A 25,284-nucleotide genomic window follows, 5' to 3' on the forward strand; every position below is an offset into this window, starting at 1 on the left:
CAACCTCTAACATACAATGGTAAAAACACAAAGCAAAGCTACATCAGACTGGCTATTTCCTTTGCCAACAAAATTTGGTCATTGTAATTTGCATCTATGATACTAATATTAAGTGTTACCACTCATATTTCTAATTGGGCAAAATTAGTAAACTAATATGTCCAGTGGCAGATATTTGTCATAAAATCACCAACACCAGTTAAATCTTGTTTCTGGCATCATTAACTATGGCTTAATTCATTCCAATTTAAAAATCAGCTTGTAGTTTTAATCAACTACATAATTAAGCACACAAAAGTCATTAAATATCCTGAAATAAATTTTCTATGATGAATATATAATGCTTTCTTAATCAGAAAATATTACTCTGCATTATTATGGATATTAATTTCTGTAATCTAAGAGAAAATTTAGATAAGAAAATTCATCTAAGTGGAATCATTGGAAAAAATTATGTACAGATATCTTCAAGGTTAATTTTTTATTTATACATATAGAAAGGTAAATAAATTATAAGCATATAAATTAATTAAATTTCATAAAGTGAGATTGCTTATTAAAGTACAATTCAGCTAAAATTACATATATTTTTATTTGTGACCAGTATATCAATATTAATTTCTATAAGCAGGTGTTCAATTGATCCAACAGGACTGAGGGTTGGTTGGTGAGAGATTTGGGGCATTTTTCCTTCCTCCAGCCTTTCCTTCTAACTCAAGGTAGTTTTGCTGACAGTGATCCAGCAGCCAAGTCCAATATATTTAGATAAAATTTGGGGGGTATTGGATGAATAATGTGTGTAATTTGAGATGGCTGATTTGGTGCAGTCTTTCATATCCTGGCCGCAGGATGTCTTTATTACAGGATAAGAAAGTACCAAGACTTTGTTGGATCAGCTTAGGAATGTCCTGGAGAACATGGTCCTGCAAGAAGTTCAAGACACCTGCTTTGATGTGTTGCATTACCTCAGAGGTGGGACATCCTGAAGTGCTTTCTGCATCCTGTGTTCCAGATCCAGACGTGACCTGATGTCATATTGAGCTCTTAGGTTACAGTCCCAGTCTCCAATGTTTGTATAGAAGATGATGTCATTTTCCCATTGGATTACATCAGACCCTTTGTTAAAAATCAAGTGATCATTCTATGAGTGGACCTGAGAATTCTTATGTTCCATTGGTCCATTTATCTGTTGAATCATAGTCTTTCATGTGGTATATATAGCTCTGTGTCATGATATCTCGTAATATAAGGCATCCAATTTTTCTTCAAGCTGAACTTAACTTGGTTTTTTGAGATTGTTGTGCAGCATAAAAATTTTAGAATCAGCGTATCATTTTCACAAATACATATTATGAGTATATGATTGGTATCATATCATTGCAAGAGATCATTTTTTGTTGTAACTTTCAGTGCTTAAATATATTCAAATATATTCTTCTAGCTTGATATTTAATTAATAGTTTTGTATGAAGGAACCATATCCTTGTAGAATTCACTTTTCTTTATTCTTTATTCTAGTTAGAATTTAGAATTTGTGAATTCTCTTGAATTTCAGATTTCCTGCATTTCATCAATTTTAGAATATTTGCAGTCCTTATCACTTTTGATATTGCTTCTGTGAATCTCTCTTATAAGTCATCTCCTTTCATAATTCTAATTATCCACAAGGTAAGAGGGGTTGAAGGGAGAGCTCGGCAAGGGTGAAAAATAAGAACCAAGAGAGATTATGTAAAGGTGCAAATTTCCAATGATGAATGTCATTATATTGTATACCTAAAATGTACCAATGATTAGAATGAATAATCGATAATGCAAAATAGGAAGAAAAGTTCCAAAGGGCTAGGGGTAGCGTGAGGGGCAGGGGAAAGGAAAGAAGGGAAAGGAAGAAATGATGAGAAATGGAAAAAAGGAAATAAAGTCTTTGTAAATAGGGAAGGGTGGAGGGCGTGAAGGGAGGGCTAGGAATCGGGAAAAAATAAGAACCAAGATGCATTATGTAAAGGTACAATTCCCAATGAGAAATGTAATTGTGTTGTATGCCTAAAATGTACCAATAAAAGAATTTAACAAAAAATTAAAAAAAATAATAATAATTATCCGTGGGCAGAGAGGGGCGGAGAGTCCCCTCGATCCCGGGCCTAACTCTCCCAACAATGCGGAAGGTTGTGGAAGAATATATAGAGACCGAAAGTGTGGAAGCAAAGTTTGTACTTTTATTCAGCAAGCATTCAAGAGTACACTGCCTTATCTCAGAGAGACAGGCAGGGGTGCCCGAAACGGAGCCACCATATAAGGGGGGCTCGAGGTGTTACTTTATAGTAGTCGGGGGCCTATCCTGTATCTGGGCTGAGGGTACCCCAACTTGTTGGTCGATTGCCTCATTACTAGGGAGGATGGGAAGGGTCTTTGGAGGGTTTTTACTTCTGTGGGTCAGGTTTCGTTTTTTTCCTTTTAACTTTTGCAAACCAGGCTTTTCAGGGTACAGCGTAAAGAGGAAGCGCAACTGCAGGCTCTCAGCTCTTCATAGGTGGTTAAGCCTGTTCAACCATCTGCTAAACTCCTTTGCAGAGAGGGGGTCTCTCATCTTTCCCTACGTAAGGGTCTCTATCCCTACATAATAATTGTTCCTTTTTCGGTTCTTTATTTGGAAAATTTCTATTTATCTGATAATGTGACTTTCTACTGTCCTTTTCATGTTTTATCTTCATTTATTATTTATTTATTGGATGCTTAAATTTAGTTACAGATCACCAGTTCTACTGAATTTTTAAAGAATTATATTGTTCGGTGAAATTACCTATCTTTTCTACATTTTTCTGCAATTTGTTCCCTATTTTCTTGAACATGATAATATTAGTAAATTTAAAGAGATTATATCTGTTTTATGTTTTCTGTTGCTTCTATTACATAGATATGATACTTACTATTCTTAGAAAATTTTCATTAAATCCTAAATGTTTCTTACAATACTGTAAAATCTTCTATTCTTGAGAATTTACCACATTCACTGATAGGTAGACACATTAGGGAATAATCATGTTAATTTAATTGGAAACAGGTAAGATTGGTATGACTTTTCATAAAGTTCTGTCAACATTTTAAAAAATTTACCAGTTCTCTCTTGTTTATTGGGGTATAATAGAAACATAAATTGTACATATGTAAATTGTACCATGGGATGATTTGAGATATGCATATATAGTAGAAATCTCACCTGGGATATGTTTCAGCAGCATCAGTGGATGGCTAAAAATACAGATAGTACTGAAACCTATATATATATTCCTATATGTACATATCTACAATAAATTTTAATTAAGTTTATCACACTGAGATTAGCAACAATATTAATAATAAAATTAAATAATTATATAATCTACTGTAAGAAAAGTTTTTTAAAATTTATGAATTCTTGTGTTTGAAGTTTTATATTCAATATTGTTGTACAGTTATTTTCTGCAGTAGCTGAAAACACATAGAGGAAAACTACATATAAGGGGGCACTAGTGAGCTGTACAATGCTTATCACAATCAAGTTGGTTTACTCATTTATTTCACATTTAACTGAACATAAATTATATGTTCTTTTTGACTTATTTCATTTACCATAATATATTCAAATTTCATCCACATTGTTAAAAATCACAGGATTCCCTTACTTTTATGCCTGAATAATATATAGTATTCCTTTTTGCGTGTGTGTGAGACTTCTTTTTACATTCACTTTTTTTATGGATTCTTAGGTTTTTACCATGTCTTGGCTATTGTTAATGATTCTGCTATGAATATAAGAATGTAGATATCTCTTATAGTTCTTTTTTTTCCTTTGGGATACAGACCCAGGGATTACTGAGTAAAATGGTGTCTTTATTTATTTGAAGAATCTCTATCCTGTTTTCCTTAGTAGCTGTGCCAATTTACATTTTTAGAAGTAACACACAAACTTTCTCTTTTCTCCAAATCCTGGCCAACACTTGTTATCTCTTGTTTTTTTTTTTTTTTTTTACAGTCATGTTTTGGTGGTGTGCCCCTGCCCGTGATGGTGAACATCTTAGAGCTTTCAATGACACAGAGAGCCCGCTGCTGCACATGTGTTGTGGGTCTACTACTCCCCCACACTATTTCTTATAATTTCTGATATACAATAATTTTTCTTTAGCCCAGTAGAGTTACTAAAAAGGTTACATTATTAGAATATCATGTAGCTTTGTTTAAGTCCTTAAAGTACATGGCTTGAGATTTTGCTGTGAATTGAAAAATGGCAGCATATCTGGCTTGGTTCACTAATATTTGCTTGTTAGTAATCAGTATTTTATCTCCAGTATCTTCTTTTTGATCTCATGAGGACACAAAAAGTTCTTATTATTTCTTTGTTCAACAACATCCTTATAAGCTGGTAAGGTCTAGATTCAAAATCATGGCCCCATGCTTAGAACATTTTGCAATTGTTGATAACCAGTTATCATCTACATATTTCCTCCTTTCTGGAATCTTAGACATCATTCTACAATTGCTTCAACATGTGTTTGGCACTGACAATGATGACAATAAGATAACGATGAAACACAGCACTTCTTGTATTACTTGTACTTTACTTACCCTTTTCATTTTTCTCTTCCCCGTTAACAGTATTATCCTCAATATTGTATACAAAATGGTTCAAAATACTTTATTACTTTCATAATCAATAGTAACAGTAAAATAATTTCTTTTGAGAGCAGTGAAAAGTAATTTATCATTATATTCCAAATATCTTCTACAATCACAACTTAATTTTATGCATAAAAATAATGTTAAAATGATTGAAAAAGAAGAGATACATTATATAAAAATATATTTGTTCTTCTTTTCTTCTTACCTCTGAGTTTAAAAAATTGCTGCTAGTTAACATGTATTATTCAATGTTCATTCATTTAATTAATATTAATTGAACATTTCAGTTCACTAGGTCAGTAGTCATAGATACTTGAATTTATAGGGATTATTTTTTGGGGGGGTAGTGGGGATTGAACTCAGGACCTTGTGCTTGCGAAGCGAGCGGCAGAACCACTGAGCTAAATCCCTGGCCCTATAGGGATTATTCCTCTAGTGCCACATCCTATAATATCAGGATATGGTAGATTAAAAATCTAAGGAAACAGCAACTGAGACTGCTAAAGCTGGAGATTTAATACATCTTTATGTGAATGTGGTTTTATTTATATTATAAATATGTATTTATCCTTCATACTGATGGATCTGGCTGCTATTATTATACCTCATATGTACAATTGTGATACACAATGGCTGGCTGTCCCTTCTGTTTTGACACACTTGTGAGCTATTTGACAAATTATTATTTTGGACTCTTCCAGTAGAGCCTCTCTCTGACTCCAAAAAGCTTGCTTCTTACTGACTCAGGCACATCATATTTTCCTTCAAATGGAGTTGTACTGCTGCCCACTGCTTCATTCCATTCCTGTCTCCTGCTACTTCTCCCCATCAATGACATTGATACCACATTACCTCATGTTATGCTCTGTGCATCTTTAAGTAATCCTGCCGTTTTTTAAAACAATTCTTCCTTTTCAGGTCATTCTACATTTCTACATTTTAGACAAAATACTTTAGAGCAAAAATATATGAAGGAAGAATTATGATAAACATAGTTTTTTCCTTAACAGCAACATTCTGGAGGTCCGTACTTCTATGCTTAAAATATAGCTTGAATGAGTAGAATGTGAAACTCTTCCTCAGAATATGTGGAAAAAAAGCACTGAGTCACAAATTCAGATATAAACAAAATAAATATTTCCAAATACATAAATTATATATGATTTAATATATGTTGAATTTATGTACAATTCTTTGTGTACTCAGTGAACAATCACAAAATATTTTTGTATCCAAAGATTATTTATCATCCCATATAATTAAAGAAATATTTATTGTGATAGTTCAAATTATAGTAAAAAAGAATAAAAACATTTATTTATAGTATTCTGAAAAGGTGATGCCTTCCTGAATTTTTCCTGAAAGGTCAGATTTCTCCGTTTTAGGGTTCTATGTACAATGACACAAATGGGAAAGAAGTGTAGCATATTTGAGGCATTAGAAGATGGACAAGAAAAACAGTCTTTGCATAAATGCTTTCTTTCAGTGGATTTCTATGGAAAACTTTTCAATTACCCCTCCCATTTTGTTTTGTAAGTGTTGGTTGCCTGCTTTGGCGTGGAATTGAGATAATACCTAGTCAATTTTTCTTTCTTATATGAATATTCTTTATCTATTTTTGTTTTTTATTTTGTTCCTTTGTTCACCTGTGTTCTGTTTGCTGTGTTCAATGTTTCTTAATAAGAAAGGGGCATATTCCTTCTCTCTGGGTAGGAAGAAATGTAAGAGATCTTTTATCTTACCACACTCTATATATTATTACATTATAAAAAACAATCACGCTTCAGGTTTTCATATTAATCAGTACATAACCTAAGTAATATGAAATTCAGTGAACTTTGAGGAGGAGTTGTTGAAAGTCAAGACATAAGGCTTGCCATACTTTCTAAAATATTTAGATATTAAATTAGCTTCTTGTGATACCACCAAAATAAGATAAAAGATGGGCAGAAGCATAAAGTAGCACTCAATTTTCACCTCACCTCTTTTCTGTAATAGGATTTATCTTTTTGATTCAAGCATTGGTAGGAAGTTAATATCAATTTAAAGATAATGTAAATTTATAATTCAAAAGTTGTCCTAAAATGTGGTTCTCAGAACATTATTCCTTTGAGAAATGTGACATGTAAACAATTTAGAAAATTTGCATGTAATAGACTCCTCTTGAAAAAACTTAACATGTAATGCTGTATTTCCAAATATGGTTGACAGTAATAAAATTTATTTTGTTGTGTGATTCTCCTTTACTTACTTGCAGTTAGCTTAGATGTCTTTTTATAACAAAACACTTCTTAATATCTCAAGGAATTAGCATTCACACAAACACCTTAAAGTAATTGTTATACAAAACACAGATGTATGAAAAACAGATTAAAATATAGCCTATTAATTTTTATCTCTTTAGTTCATGCTTTAAAAAAATTTTAGAGCTATTTTGCTAAACATATTGTATATTAGAGAAAAAATCAAAAAGGACACTTTTTGTTTACTTAATCAAATTTATAATATATATTTATTTTTAAATATTCATGTATCCAGGGATAATGAGTGTTCTGCTGTATATTGGATATATCACTTTATATTTTATATTTTACATATCTTAAATTACCCTATTTTTTATCAGAATAAACCATTTCTTCAAACAGTCCTATATTTTATTTCCTTAAATTTTGCTACTTTACTTTCTCTATCATTTGACTTCTTCATCAGTAAGAGTCCTATCATTATTATATTTGTGTTGTATGTTGTACTTAACTTAAATGTAACCTCTTTTATAAGCCACATTGGAATTTAACTTACACATTGATTTTTTGTGTGTGTTCTCAGAATTCATGAATTGCATCTCAATTATGTAATATATTTAAATTCAAATTATATTGCATTTTAGTTATAACATTTATGTTTTTTTCAAGCTTTTCTTTAGTGTAGAATGCATGCAATGAATTTTTAACAAATTATGAAAGATCACATTTTTCAGTGGAGTCCTCCTGGTTTTTTAAAATCTGGTGTGCTAATGCATTACCTAAAACATATTTTGGATGTTTATCTTTTTTTATAAGTATGTAAAACAAGATTGATTCAAATATTTTTGAGTACTATGTAGTCCCCAAAATAACACTAGAATGATGATGGTCTTAACAAATAGGTCTTAATAAATACTTCTTATGTAGAAAATACTCATTCAACTAGCTACTTCTCAATGTTCAGAATTTGCTATACCTGATAACTTTTCTTTTTAAATGTCATTACAATTTTCCAAACATTTCAAGTGGAATCTTTAGAACAACTCTACAGAAGCAGTATTAACAGGCAGGAATAACCAGGAAGTATGAGTCTAATTTCATTCAAAAGTATTTACATAACTACACTTGATAGAGTAGCAAGGGAGCAAATGTATTTTAATAGAAACTAAGACTTATCTCCTTGAAGAGCTCTGATATGCAAGGCTCTTACTTATTGGCCCATAAAGCAATAGAAAATTATGCTCGATGAATGTACAACCAAGCTAAATATGTCTAAAAAATAACTTTTCTGTCAGATACCATTATGTAGGTGAACAGTCAAACAGGTAAGAAGAGAATAAACTGCTCCCATATTTTGGAATTTTGCATTCGATATCACTCTACTACCACAAATAAAATGAAAATCTAAGAGAATAATGGAAATATTTAGTGAACTTCAGCATATTTGTCATAGCTATATTTATTTCTTCTTATCCTTAGATTTTTACATGCTTCCTTAGTTCTGTATTTAGGGAAGTACAACTGCTTCAATTTACATTTCAGAGATCTCTTGCATTTACATTTGTTCATTTTCTATAAGCATGTTGATGATCCATTTTACATAAGGAAACTGAATTATTTGGAGTCAGTGACTCATTTTCCTTTGAACTCGGGGATTCATTTTCTTTCTTATTATAGAGAAGAGTGTATCAATAAAATAGTGGATAAATTGTGCTACTCAAAGCATCTAAGCTTTTCCAGGAAAAGAGGCTGTACTGTAAAATATTTTGTAGTTCAAAATACTTTATGAAGCAATTGTTTATTATAAATCTTGATTTTTCATTTTTATTCTGTTTAGGTTGAGATCAAAGTAAAGAAGTTGCCTGGGACTTTGACTCCTTCATAAAATAGCAAATACAGAATTCTTCTCCACATGTACAACTCCATATGGTGAGTATTTTGTACTAGTTTTCATGTGCAAAAATAATAAACAAAAGTAAAAATTATGTTTTTAGTTTTTATGGTTTGTTTGGTACATAGATGTGACTGTTAACTAGATATGTCAGCTTCATTGGATTAAGAAATGCCTGGAAGACTAGTAAAACATAATCCTGGGTGTACCTGGGGGGTCATACGAGCCTGGTTTTGGGTACTGTGTATGATTCCTGGTCCATTCTGCTTTGGCACTGTTCCTCTGGTCTTCTTCCCAGCCATAATTAGCTAAACAAGTATGTTCTACTGTAGCCCATACACTATGATGTATTGATGTTGGAACCAAACATATAGCAAACCTACTGAAGCTGTGAGCCAAAATAAACCACTCCTCTTTTAACATAAAGGTATAGGATATTTTATCCAATGATGGGAAAGCTGACTAATCCAATAGGGCAATAGTTATCTCCACTTTGTGTGTGATTGAGAGATCTAGAAAGCCACTTTTTAAAGGGACTGGCATATATGATCATGTAAAGAAACATCTTCATAAAGATCAATGGAATATTTCTTATTTCAAACACAAGATGGAGTATCTAAAGAAACATGTCTTGTTAGTTGTGCTCAATCAACATCTATCAGACCCATCACATTTTGTACTCATTCTTATTTCTTTTATTTATTAATCTCCACTTTTCTACCACTTCTAGTTTGCAGAAATATTATTTTCTTTTATGTGCCTATGTGAAGATAGAGTGTTCCTTGCTCTGAGCTATTTTTTATAAATTTCTGTGCCCCAGTGTTTTCTTTTTTCAAGGAATCACAGAAAGTGCCATAGAAATGGGAGGGGAAGACAGAAAAAGTATACACTACCTTCTCAAGACTGTACTCTAGAGATTTTATACATCATGTCTGCTCACACCTCATTACTCTTAGATAGACTATAATACAACTTTGTTCTAGAATGGAGTGGAAAAAATGCTGTGGATCAGTACTGAAGACTACCACAAGTAGTTTATTCCTGTAGAAGCCTATAATTCATCTTAAAATTTTTATGAGAGGAAAGAGGAGGGTGAAAATTTTCAAGTCTAAGAAAAGCCTTCACCTGTAAGAAAAAAAGTTATGAAAACAGGGAGCCATGATTCAGCTTACTACAGAAAATAACTTATATTATCTTATTTGGTTTTCAATAATTGTCACAAGATTGTGGCTACAGGTGACAATAAAGAATATGAATAGATTGCATTCTCTAAGATTTAGGGGAGATTTCAAGATTTGTACTTTGATTTGAAATCCTATGAATTAGTCTCACTGACATAGGTGGATGATAAAAATGTAAAGTATATTTTCCATGTTTGCTTCTTATTGACAAAGTTGAAGTTGGATTTCTTATTTTTCAAGGAATAATCTAGTTAGTGTTAAAAAATGTTGACTGTATGGGCAGAATTTCAGATGGAACTGAAACATATTAGTGTCTGGCTAAAGCTTGTGCACTTCCAGTTTCATCTGTAGACTCAGAAAGAGTCTGTAAACAATTTGAGCCCTTCTTCTTTGGCTTTCATCTTTCTAGGATTTAACCCCTCAGTTTTCAGTAGATGTGGATTTTGTGTTCTTATTCTTTAAGCCCACATTTATTTTTACTTATTGGAGTTGTAATCACCTGCAGAGTGTAATCCAAGTTAATTCCGTATGATCAAAACTGTATAAAAAAGGAGATCATACTAATTCTATTTACTTCTTTAGATATTGAATTTTCTCCACTCTCTGCCCATTTTCCTAACATTTCCAGTGACTCTGAGGTATACAGCTCTTATCTGAATGAGAGCTGGGCTACCAGAAGCTACACAGCCACACTACAGCATGTCTTCTTTAATTCAGTTTTATTTAGTTGAAATTGGGAATATTGTATGTATTTGGAGTACAGAAAATGTTATGATATACAATATCATATGTTATGAAATGATTGAACCAAAGTAGTTAACATACACATCATCTCACATTTTTACTACATTGTTTTTGGTGTGGTAGGAATTTAAAAATTTACTCTCAGTAAATTTCAACTATACAGAGCTCATTGGTGGAACAGATACCTCCCATGTAGGTGGCTCTGTATTCAATCTCCAGCACCAAAAAAAATTCAACCATATAATACAGTACAATATTATTAACTATAGGCACCATAATATACATTACATCTCCCAAACATATTCATCCTGCAAATGAAAGTTTGTATCCTTTTACCAATGTCACCACATTTCTCCCACTTCTCAATACTGTTATCTCATATTCTACACATTTTTCAATTTCTGCTTCATATATTCCACATATAAGTTTGGTCATATATTTATTATATTTTATTATTGTATAGTTACCCTCATACTTATTTCTCGTTTATTTGAAACATTCTAGGTTTTGATCAATAACAGTTATCCCTCCTTTTGTTGTTTTTAATTAATTAATTAATTTATGTATTGTGTGTGTGTGTGTGTGTGTGTGTGGTCCAGGGATTTGATTCAGGGCCTCACATATTCCAGGGAAGCACTGTACCATTGAATTATATCAGCATCTCTTATTTTGGTCTCCTGGAAAATAGTAATCATAAGAGGTTTGAAATTATACCTAATTATAGTTTTTATTTCAATTTTCCTCATGAGTAGTTATGCTGAGTATTTGTACACCTGCATGTTTTTTTGAGAAATATTTATTCAGTTTACTTGTCCATTCTTTAAAAAGGCTATTTATTTTCTTGCTACTTAGTTTTATGAGTTTCTTGTATGTTTGGATATTAAACCTTTATCAGATATAGGCGTCCCTCACATCCATGAATTCCACATTCCTGGATTTAATTTACCACTGATCAAAAATAGTAGAAAAATGTATGTGTACTGAGCAAGTACAGATTTTTTATTGTCATTATACTCTGAATAACTAAAAATTATTTACATAACACATTGTGTTAGATTTTATGTGTAATCTAGGTATGAGTTAATCTAGATATGATTTCTGTGTGCATGTTATGTGCAAGTATTACACCATTTTTTGTGGAGGACTTTAGTATCCACTAATTCTGGTATCTACAACAGGTCTGGAGACAATTCCTTGTGGATACAAAGAAACAACTGTATATGGTTTGTAAGTAATTTCTCCAATTCCATTTTCTCCCATCTCTTCACTCCATTGATTACTTCTTTTTATGTGTACAAGCTTCTTCTTTTCATATAGTTCCATTTGTTCATTTTTGCCTTGTTGCCTGTGCTTTTGGTATTGTATCCAGCAAAAATCATTGCCTAGAATCACTATGTATCTTTTCTCCTACGTTTTCTCTTGCTATATTACAGTTACAGCCCTTAAGTTTAAATCTTTAAGCTATTTTGTAGTTTTAAATATGGGGTGAGAAAAGCATCCAATCTCATTTTTGTACATGTAGATATTCAGTTTTGCTAAAACAACCTATTGAAAAAACTATCCTTTCTTGACTGTGTGATCTTGGCTTCTTTGTCAAAGATCAATTGACCATAAATGTGTCTATTTCTTTTAGGTTCTTTATTCCGTTCTCCTACTCTATGTGTCTGTTTTCGTGGCAGTGCCATATTCTTCTAAATAATGTAGATTTAGAGTAGGTTTTGAATCAGTTTTATCTTTTTGTTCACAATTTCTTTGTATATTTTGTGTTTCCGGTGGTTTCATGAACGTTTTAGGAAGGCTATTTATTTTTTGAGACAGGGTCTCGTTATGCAATTCAGGCTGGACTCGAAATAACTATATAGCCCAGGCTGGCCTTGAACTCATGGAAATCCTCCTACTTCAACTTCCCGAGTGCTGGAATTACAGGCATGTGCCACCACACCTGACCTAGGAAGGATTCCTGTAAGAATCCCATTCTATTTTAAGGAGCATTGTATTACATTGAGATATCTATTTAGATATTATGTTCATTTTTACAATGTTAATTCTTCTAATTTATAAACAGAGATATCACTTACTTGTGTGTCTTCTTCAATTTATTTCAACAATATTTTAAAGATGTAGTGGACAAACTTTTCACTTGCTTTGCTATATTTCTTAATAAATCTACGTATTATAAATGGGATTATTTTATTTCATATCTGAACATTCATTGTTAGGTTATAGAAATGCTACTGATTTTTGCATCTATACTGATTTTTTATTAATTCTACCAATATTTTGTTGTGACTTTATGGTTTTCTATAGAAGTATTATACATAAAGGTATAAATAAAGCAGATATATTTCTAGAAATATACAATTCTTCAACTCCTAATTATAAATGAATAAAAATTCAAATGAAAACAAATTAGAATAAAAAACAAACCTATAAAAGTAAAGGATCTGAATCAATATTTTTAAAATAATTTCCATCAAAGGAACCCCGGGACTGGATAGCTTCACTGATGAATTCTACCAGTTAATGAACAACTAGTACTAATTCTTCTCAAACTCTTCCAAAATATAAACCAAGAAATGAATGCTAGCAAATGCATTTTTCAGGTGTAGCATTTCCCTGATAGCTTAGTAAATGACACTACACAAAACAAAATTTTAGCCCAATATCCTCAATGCACATAAGTGCAAAAATACTAAGCAAAATATTAGCAAACAAAATTCAACAGCACATTAACAAGATCATTCACCATGATTACCTGAGATTGATTCCTGGGATACAAGGATGTTCCAAAATACACAACCCAATAAATTCAATGTATTATTGCACAGTGAAAGATAAGAGCCATACAATTATTTCAATAGATGCAGAAAAAGCATGGGACAAAATTTAACATCTTTTCATGATCAAAACTCTGAACAGTGATTTAGGTATATGTGGAATGAACTCTCTATACCACCAAGGTCACTTATGACAGCCCATAACCGACATTATACTCAGTAGTGAAAAATTGTAAGCTTTCTTTGAGATCAGGAATAAGACGAAGATGCCTGCTCTCCTTACGTTTATCTTGTATAGTATTGAAAGTCCTAGTTAGAGCAATTGGATAGAAAATAAAATCAACCAATATAAGGTAAAATGTTAAATAGTTTCTCTTTTGCTGATGACAGGTCATTTATAGAAACCATAAGTGACATTTATCAACTATTATAATTGCTATCATGGAGTATATTGGAAGACTATTCATGCAAATACCTGAGTCTCCTGACATATCCTACAAAGTCTCACATTTTCACAAGAGCCAAGAGATGAGGGGGTAAACTGTTGTGGAGCATACACAGGCAAAGTGAAGCGAGTGCCCCCAGGGTAGTGTGGCCTGTGCTATCAGAGACTAAGCTCATCCAGAATGGCATTCCTGGACAGGGGCTGCCCATTAGGTACAATGAAGCTGAATGATTGTGAAAAGAATATCTAGAGAGAAACCATTTATCTAACTCAAACATGGTTACTGAGCATTGAAGAATTGTGTAACGCCACAGAATACAGCAAGAAATATAACAAAGTTAATATATCCTAATGTGAGTGAATGCGAGAAATATGTGTGCTAGCTCTGTCCACTGACATGGCTCAGGAGCAGTGATACTCCCCATGGCAGTGACCATAGGTAGGGCACATTATGAATCTTCAAAATATGATATTCCACTAAATGAAATCACAGCTCTTTGGAGAAATGACTAACTTCTGGTCTGGATGGGGAAAATCTAAAATGAACCTTGAACATCTTCAGCCAGAACTAAAGGAGCTGTTAAAATAATTAGGCAAATGGCAAAAGGACATAACAGCTAGTTGGAAAAAGTTTTCATTCTTCAAATCAGGGATAATTTGTGAGTCAAAATAAATAGTTGTTGTAATAAATTATTATTTATTGGGTAAAGTATATAAAATATATTTTGTGTAAAAATATTCAAAGAAACATTTTTCAAAATGTTTACTAACTTATAAAGGTAAGTGGAGGTAACTTAATGTGGAAAATAGTGGCTGAATCCACGTTAATCAAATAAATAATATGAGTGTCTTCACCAAGGTCACAAATGGAAAAACTGTACCAAATAATAAGATACAATGAAAAATTAAAAAATGTAACTTCTGTGATACTTCTAAAATGAATAATCTGAGTCTAATCATTATGGAACTTTATACAGTTCCCATACCGAGGGATACATTTGATAAACAATCTACACATTTCAAAATTAGCAAGCCAAAAAATTTAAGGAAAAATTAAATGAGACAAATAAGGTATGACAATTATATTATGCTTTGCTTTTAAGTATGTTTACTAGAGCGTTAGTCACAATAGCCAAGGTATGGAAACATCTTTTATGTCCTCAATGAACATATAAATAGATGCAATATTTTTCAGTCTCTCAGAAATAGAATATCTCATCATTTACCACAATATGAATGAAACTGACCTTGAGAGATATTATGCTAACTGAAATATGCCAAACATAATAAGTGAAACCTTTCATGGAATCATGTTTATATAAACTGAAAAAATTAAATAAGCAGAAATAGTAAAAAATAAAGGATTACAAAATGAAGGAGGAAATGGGGAGATGTATGTCAAAGATATAAACTAGCAATAGACTAGCACTATACCACTTTATACTAGTATACTAGCTGTGTACTGTACCAGTTTAGTACCTGCTTGTATCTGATGAAATCATGTTGTATACTTTAGATATATATGCACAATAAAATTTGTATGTAAGATAAATAAGTAAATGGTTAAAGTGAAGAAACATGAGATATAGATCTCACAGAGAAGCTCTCCAAGTAATTTATATTGCTACTTTGCCATAATAGAGGTGGACCACAACTACCTACTTCTTACAATAGACTTTGCTAAATGACTTCCTTTTAAAAGACTAAAATATAAAAGCAAGTGTGACTAAGGGATGTTTATAATACAAAACCCTACTTCAACCAGATGACCAAGTCAGCATCATCAAAAATGATAAATGAGGTTAATAGTATGTACTTATAACAAATGTAAAAAAGATATATTTTGCCTCCTTAATCTTCCTCCCTAAGCTCAGATCCCCAGTTTAATTATGAGAAAAAAAATCAGAATAAATGCAAAAAGAGCAGGATACAAAAAAAACACCTCATCAGTGTTCCTCAGAATTACCAAGATAAAAAACAACAATGAAAGCCTGAGAAATTTAGGGGTCAAGAGGAGGTTATGAAGGTATGGATGCCAAATGTAATTTGTATGTCAGATGGGGACTTAGGGGAAAAAGAGAATGCTAGGTAAAGACTTAACATCTGGATGTATTATATAATATAAAATATTAACATTGGTTCTATAAGTGTAACAAATGCACTATATGAACTATTGGTTAAACACAGATTCCTTGTACTGTTTTCCTAACTTTTCTGTACTATTCTAAAGTCAAAAACCTTTAAAAATCTATCACTTAAATTTGTTTGTTATTATTAAAATATCTATCTTCTAAAAAATCATTTCACTAAGAAATTAAAAATTGCATTAAGCACCTTCTAGGCCTTACTAAAATCAAATGAAAGTTGCAGAATTTCTAAAGCATACTAATAACAAAAACACTGAATATTTAATATCTAGGATTCAATTAAAGTTGTAATCACAAGAGTAGGCAAAATTTAAATATTTATATAAAAAACAGACTAAAGATGATTAAAACAAATTCCTAAGGTAAAAACATATAAAATATAACAAAACTGACAAAAACAACAAAGAAAGGAGTATCATGATAAAGCAAAAAGTAATAAATAGGAAACAGAACTAATTAATTTTGACCAACTTTTCTCAAAAATACATACCAATAAAAACAAAATAATTTCTCATCTACCTCATAAAAATGAAAGTACATTAAAAATAACAAATTAGACATGAGCAGGAGAAATCGTTAATGTGATAAAAGATATTTAAAACTGTGTGAAACAAATTTGCATAATTTTTTTTAAACTAGAATTTACAAATATATTTTTTACAAATATATTTATTTTAACAAATATATTTTTTTAAAGCTAGGTTACTTAGATATTCTTAAAGAAAAAATACAGTGAAGTAATATCACCATAAATAATAAGCCTCAAATTAGAACACATGATTAAATAGCATTATTAAAGTCAACCTATGATTGTGCAATTTTCATTGTGATGCAGTCAGTATAAAGCCAAAATATCATGTAAATGTAAAGTATCCTTGCCATGAAGGAGCATGAATTTTATTAAACTTGTAAACCTAAACTTTCAGCCTAGAGAAGATAGCCAAAGTTAAAGTTAAACATAAAGAGGCAGGTGAAAAATATCTAGAATGTCTTCTATTTTACAATAATGTTGGATTAGTCTTTTTAAAAGAAGAAATTGTTACTAAGGAAAACAATAAGGGAAATACATATAACTCCCTCCAAAAACCCCACAATATAGAGCATGAGATTTGTTCTGTATTAAGGGACTAAAAACATCTAAACACTACATGTGATACGTAATCCTTTGTGGGTTCTAAGGAAAATAAATTTTATTAATATTAAGTATATAATTTTTGTGTGCATACATCTATATAAAATGGGTAATTGACACGATTGTTAATTGATTTTTATTACTTATAGAAATCATGTACAAATATCAAGAATTAAATGAATATATTGTGAAATAATTTGGTCATGAATAAGTTGAGGTTATACATCTTCATTTTTAAATTTATGCCCCTGTAACGGAGGGCAATAGCAAAGGTATAGCTGATGATTGATGTCTATACAAAGCTTGTTAAAAATTGCAGATATACCCAGAAATGAGATTCCTATATAATATAGTTGTTCAATTTGTAATTTTTTGAGAAGCCTTTGTAATGTTTTCTTTAATGGCTGCACCAATTTACACCTGTTCCAAAAGTGAATGAAGGTTCCATTTCTCCACATCCTCACAAACACTTTTATTCTTTGTCCTTTTGACAATAGTTTTCTATTAGGTTTCTCTCATTGTCATTCTTATTTCTTTGAGTTTGAGGATGTTTGTCCCCTCTCATATGCCTTTGGGCCATTTGTATGTCTTCTTTTGGGAAATTTCTATTAGATATTTTGCCCAATTTTCAATAAGGTTATTTTCTTTCATTTTGATTGAGTTCCTTATTTATTTTGGTTGTTAATTATTTTTCATTTTGTTGATCTTTTTTTGTTAGGCAGAAACATTTTAAGCACTCTTCAATTCTTACAGGATATTTGAGGTCTCTAAATCTTGTCTGTAACAAACTTGGGCTTCATTGTCTAAGAATATTGCTTTTCTTTGAATGTTTCTGATTCTTCTACTTAGAAATATTATTCATAATAAGGGTGACAAAACCATATTTTTGTGTTTCTCTTTATATATAAGTGGTGAATTTAAATTTATACAATATATTACACAGAATATGTTGTTTTGAAATATGTATACATTATATAGTGGTTCAATTGAATTAACTAACATGTATATTACCCATTTACTTATCTTCTGGTGATGAGAATATTATATATTATTCATTAATTTAACATACGAAGTAACATCAAATGATACAGTGTGTTAGAGTTTAGATATGGAATATCCCCTAAAGCTTAGTCATTGGCTAACAGTATTTGTTAGTCAAACATTGTTTTAGAAAAGACCATTACCTATGGTGAGAACCTCCAGTTGCAGTTTTTGTCTTGTGAACTAAGAATGGCTTTTGTATTTTAAAGTGATTGCATAAAAATCAATTGTAAACCAAAGTAACACATGAAACTTTGTGAAATTGTCTGTTAATAAAGTTGAATAGTCATGACAGAAAGCACAAAGCTAAAGTATTTCATATCTAGCTTGTTATAAAAAAAGTATGCTGAATTCTCAAGATTGCTATATATCCCTGTCTGACCACCAAATAATGAGCAGCTACTTGCTGTTTATAACATTCCTCTGCAGAACACTTTGACCCTGTGGTATCACTAGTTCTATCCCATGGCTTATGGTTATGATTTATTTCACCTGTGAAAAATGTGTTACAGATTGAAATATTCTCTAATTCCAAAATGCATAACAAAAATGACTACTTTCAATCATAATATAAATATTCCAATATGGAAGTGTTACAGTGATATTATTTAACCATATATTTAAGAATATCAAGATATTCAGATGAACTAATCACTTTGGAAGACTGTCGATATTTAATAAATTTATAAAACAACTAAATATCTACTAAGAACAATCCAGACCTAGGTGTATGATTAAGTTTTATAAATGAATATTTCCACTAAAAATATGCATAAAATAGATTTGCTCATTGGATATAAGTAATAAAATAACTAAAATGTCTATCAACAACAGAAAATAGAAATAAGTATTTTACATTAATGCAATGAAGTATTACATGTGAATAATATCCAAAATAATTAAACATGCAATATAACTAATGAAAAAAGTCATATAAGATATTTATATGATGCCATTTGTATGACATTTTAAACAGATTAAATTTATCTATGGTAGGAGAACCCCAAATATCAGTTACTTTGAGCAGATTTTGGGGGCAAAGTTCTCTTTTCTGACATGGTTAATGCTTTCAAATTTACCCTAAATTTATCACTAGCTCTACTTCTATGTCTCTATACACACATACATGTATAAATTTTTATTAGGATATATAATTAATGTTTATGTATATTGTTGTAATGTTGATCCACAATTTCTAAGAATTAAAGTAAGTCAGATGGCAAATATAACTTAGAAGTCTTTATATTTTAGAATTGTTTCAAAAATCCTCTTGTGAAGAAACAAAGCAAAAATCTAAACAAACAAAATATTGCATATTTGATTTCAATCTTCCTGAAAAGTATGTTTTAATGTTGATTCATTTTGTCTCAAATTGTTTTCTAGAAGGAATATGGTAAAGAGCTAGTAACTCTCATCTTCAGGCAGGTCTGAGAATATACACATACTGTAAAAAATGAATTTAGGTAATGTACAGGGTTTCTGTGGGAAAAGATCATAAAAGTTGAGTTGCTGCATGAAATATATGTCCTTTTCTGAGACCATGTAGTATTTCTGACACTGAGCTAGACCATAGACACAAGGATATTTAAAAAATGATTTTAAGATCTATTCAAAGAATCATTTCAAGCTGTTTGTCCAATTACTTTCAATTTACAATTTCCTAGCCTCAAACACAAACACATCAGCATTATTGCTGATAAAGATAATTCTTAGAAATCAGAAGGAATGGTAAAATACAATACAACTCATACCATTGTGATCAGTAGAAACTTCTGAAGGAATTCTTTTCAGCTTTAGGTGCCATCCGTTTTTCCCAAGGAATCTGTTTTGCAACAAATTTCCTACGTTCAAATGAATTCAAAAATGTTCTTAGATTCCGTTGTACTGACATTTGACCTCTAATGGTTTCCTTAAGGAAAAGATAGAATACATCCTGTGCTTGGTTTTTGGGTACCATAGGTTCTAACCTGATTTAATGGATTGACTTGGAGTAGCTTAGATGCTATGAAATCGTAATGATGGTTCCTCTTTAGTGAAGAAAATGAAATGGTCTGGAACTCAGGCTTCTTAATGAAATCAACACAGCAAACTTCAAAAAATCGGTACAGCACATGATCATTCCTTCTAAATTGTTTTGTGAATTAAGAAAAAAACCAATTAGGTTATTATATCAGAAAGAATTGTTAACTAAACTACTCTCAGGGAAGAACAGTTCTCATTTAAAAAAATACTTTGCAAAAATATTAAGGAAACATGTTAGGGGATAGAAATGTAAAATTATTTTCTACTTTGTTTAGCCAGGCTTTCCTTTATAGAGAAAATCCACCATTTTCATTGTGAGAGTTCATAATGAGCAAGAATGTTTTAACAAATTCTTTTTCTTTCTTTTGAAATCTAGCTTTTCTGCTAGAGGCAGAGCTGTGTCTGGAAGAAAGCATTAAATCATGATGCTAGCTCTGCCCCATTACTTTATAGACTGCAAGATGGAACTGGAAATACCTTCAAATAGAAATTTATATGATGGTATTAAATAACTTCAAACTCAATGTGTTTCTTCAAGGATGAACTAAGTGTTCAAATGCTGGTTGAGCTTAACAGTCAACCACAAGAACAGAGAAAAGCCTTACTGTAAGAGAAGACTGAGAACTACAATTTTCAATACTTGAAAGTTATAGTAATGACAAAACTGCTATTTTACATGTTGCTTTCTCCTTGTTTGATAGATGTTGCAACCATCTATCAAAATTCTTTCAGTAGCTAAATCTGAGGAACAGAAAGATATCATTAATAGCCCTGAATAGTGAATGAAAATCAAAGCAAAGAGGCTTAAGAGAACACATAAAATATAGCATTACATAATATTGAATCTACTGCATATATTCAGTAGCATATATGCAAAGTTCAAAATTAATAGGCTGATCTAGGCTAGGAAACACTCATTTAGATGCTAGTAACAATTTCTTAATTTCTTCAGTGCATTGTGCAACATATTTTTACATGTTAATTTTTATAAACTGATTTCCTTAATTCTCCCAGTTTACATAAGATATGAAAATTCATGAACAAGGCCCATGAAGTATGCTGCTGGGATCTCAATTGGAATTGCATTAAATCTATATAGCAGTTTTGGAAGTATGGCCATTTTCACTATATTAATCTTTCCTACACAGGAGCAGGGGATGTCTCTCCATTTTCTGATATCATCTTCAGTCTCTCTTTTCAGAGTGCCATAGTTTTCAGAGAAGAGGTCTTTGATTTCTTTTGTTAGGTTGATTTCTAGATATTTCAGTTTTTTGGATGCTATTGTGAAAGGAATTATTTGGCCTATTTCACTCTCAGTGAGTCTGTCATTTGGGTAGAGGAAAGCTATTGATTTTTGTGTGTTGACCTTGTAACCAGCTACTTGACTGAATTTGGTTATTAAGTCCAGAAGACTTTTGGTGGAGTTCTTGGGGTCTTCTATATAGAATATCATGTAATCTGCAACTAATGACAATTTGACTTCTTCATTTCCTATCTTTATTCCTTTTATTTCTTTCTCTTTTCTAATAGCTGTGGCTAGTGCTTCCAGAACTATATTGAACAAGAGTGGTGATAGTGGACATCCTTTTCTTGTTCCTGATTTTAGTGTTAAGGATTTCAGTTTTTGACCATTTAGTATGATATTGGCTGTTGGTTTTTCATAGATGGCTTTTATCAGTTTGAGGTAGAGACCATCTATTCCAATTTTTTGTAGGGTTTTTATCATAAATGCGTATTGGATTTTGTCAAATGCTTTTTCTGGGTCTATGGAGATAATCATATGGTTTTTGTCCTTAACTCTATTGATATAGTGTATTACATTGATTGATTTGCAGACATTGAACCATCCCTGCATCCCTGGGATGAATCCCACTTCATTAGGGTGTATGATCTTCTTGATGATCTTCTGCATTCTGTTTGCCATTATCTTATGAAGGATTTTTGCATCTATGTTCATTAGTGAGATTGGCCTATAGTTCTCCTTTTTGGTTGGGTCTTTCTCTGCTTTGGGGATCAAGGTGATGCTTGCTTCCAAGAATGAATTTGGGAGTATTGCTTCCCTTTCAATTTCACTGAAGAGTTTAAACAGTAGTGGCAGCAGTTCCTCTCTAAATGTCTTGTAGAAGTCAGCAGTGAAGCCATCAGGGCCTGGGCTTTTCTTAGTTGATAAGTTTTTAATTACATTTTCAATTTCATTGGTTGATATTGGGTTATTCAGAATTTTTAGGTCTTCTTCGTTCAATTTTGGTAATTCATATATATCTAGGAATCTGTCCATTTCTTCTGTGTTGTCCATCTTATTGGTGTATAGGTTCTGGAAGTAGGTATCAATGATCCTCTGAATGTCTGCTGGGTCTGTTGTAACAAGAAGACATCCAGAATAGCAAAAGCAATTCTAGGTAACAGAGACATGGCAGGGGGTATCACAATCACCAACCGGCAACTATACTACAAAGCTACTGTGATAAAAACAACATGGTACTGGCAAAGAACCAGACCTGAGGACAAGTGGAAAAGATTAGAAGATGCAGAAACGACAGACACACTCAGCCATCTCATCTTTGATAAAGGAGCCAAACACACTCACTGGAGGAAAGATAGCTTCTTTAATAAATGGTGCTGGAAAAATTGGGCTTCAAGTTGCCAAAGATTAAAACTAGACCTATATCTCTCACCATGCACTAAACTAAAATCAAAGTGGATTAAAGATCTAAATATTAAAATAGAAATTCTGAACCAGTTGGAACAGAGGTTAGGTAGAACCCTTGAAGACATTGGTGTAGGAAAAGATTTTATGAACAAAACCTCAGTTTCCCATGAACTAGCACAAATAATCAACAAGTGGGATCTCTTCTTATTAAAAGGCTTCTGCACAGCAAGAGAAACCACCAGCAGTGTGAAGAGACAACCCACAATGTGGGAAAAAATCTTCACCTGCTCTTCCTCAGACAAAGGTCTACTATCTCAAATCTATAAAGAACTTAAAAAGATCAGACCTCCCAAATTTAAAGACTCAATCTGAAAATGGCCATCTGAAATGAACAGACATTTCTCAAAGAAGTAGAAATAGCAAATAAATACATGAAAAAATGTTCAACATCACTGCTCATTCGAGAGATGCAAATGAAAGCAATGCTGAGATTCTACTTCATTCCAGAAAGAATGGCTGCTATCATGAAATCAACAAATAACAAATGCTGGCGAGGCTGTGGGGAAAGAGGAACCCTGCTCCACTGCTGGTGGGAGTGTAGACTGGTGCAAGCACTGTGGAAATCAGTATGGAGATATCTCAAAGTACTAGGGCTGGAAGTCCCATTTGACCCCACTATTCTACTGCTGGGGATCTTCCCCAAAGAATTAAAGAATCATACCACAGTGATATATGTGCACCCATGTTCATAGCAGCACAGTTTGTGATAGCTAAAACTTGGAAACAGCCCAAATGTCCATCAACTGGAGACTGGATAAAGAAAATGTGGGGTTTTTTTTATAAAATGGAGTACTACTCAGCCATAAAAAATGAGAAATTAGAGACATTTATAGCTAAATGGATGCATATTGAGGGAATACTCTTAAGTGAAATAAATAGGACACACATGAATAAATACTGAATAGTTTCTCTGGTGTGAGAAACTGAAAGTGTAAATAAGAAATAAATGTATAATAGGTAATGTGAAATAGGAAGAAAAGGGGCAAAGGGGAAGGAAGTGGGAGGGCTAGGGGAAAGGATAGAAGGGAGTGGGATTAATTTGAGAAAATGGAAAATTAGGAACAAAATCTTTGTAAATATGGAGGAATGGAGGGGTTGAAGGGAGGGCTGGGCAAGGGTGAAAAATAAGAACCAAGAGAGACTATGTAAAGGTGCAAATTTCCAATGATGAATGTCATTATATTGTATACCTAAAATGTACCAATGATTAGAATGAGTAATTGATAATGCAAAATAGGAAGAAAAGGTCCAAAGGGGTAGGGGTAGTGGGAAGGGCAGGGGAAAGGAAAGAAAGGAAAGGAAAAATGCTGAGAAATGGAAAAAAGGAAATAAAGTCTTTGTAAATAGGGAAGGCTGGAAGGGGTGAAGGGAGGGCTAGGAATGGGGAAAAAATAAAAACCAAGATGTATTATGTAAAGGTACAATTCTCAAAGAGAAATGTAATTGTGTTGTATACCTACAATGTACCAATAAAATAATTTAATAAAGTGCAAAAAAATTAAATAAATAAAAATAAAAATAAAATAAAAAATAAAAAAATGAAAATTTATGAACAAGAGAATTTTAGAGGTTAGGATAAGTCTTTGAAAAGTTATAGCAAAAGATATCATTACAAACTAGGATTCTGCATATTTACCCAATCACAGGTGTAAGGTAGAATCATACACTGATTATATATTTCAATACAAATTATGGAAAGATTCTGAGATGATGGTGGCACTTAATTAATTCCACAATCTGACTGCCTAAGTGAAAGTCAGTCATGTAAATGGTGATTCTAAAAGTAAATAATCCTATTAGAGAAATGTTCAAAAGCAATTTACAATGTCACATAAGAATACCAGTGACTTTAAAGGCAACTTGGCCCATCCTGATGGAATCTTTGAAGAAAGAACTATGACTCTATGCTTAAGTAGCAATAAAAACACCTATGATATAATTTCCCTTTGAGGCCATTTGAGTATCTGGAACTGAATTCCTAACCATATTCCCATTATCAGGATTTAACATTGTCAAATGCTTTCTCTGAGCACAGTAGAATGAAGTGATCTGGAAAAATAGTCCTATTGATACTTACCTGAATGACATTAATATCCATACTTGGCTTATATTTACAGATTCCAATGTTTGTGTCTTCTGTCTAAGATCCACTAAAACCAATATTGATATAATAAATAAAATATATTTTTAATAACACTGAGTAAAATTGAAAAATCTTTTTTTTTGGAAAATCTTTAATCATAGGTATTTACTGTTATTCTCAAATTGAACAAAAAGAAAATATCAGCATAGGTTTAT

This window comes from Heterocephalus glaber, unplaced genomic scaffold (genome assembly GCF_053883595.1).
Source record: "Heterocephalus glaber isolate CG9 unplaced genomic scaffold, H.glaber_assembly_v1.0 deba00000546, whole genome shotgun sequence".
In the NCBI taxonomy this organism is placed as follows: Eukaryota; Metazoa; Chordata; class Mammalia; order Rodentia; family Bathyergidae; genus Heterocephalus; species Heterocephalus glaber.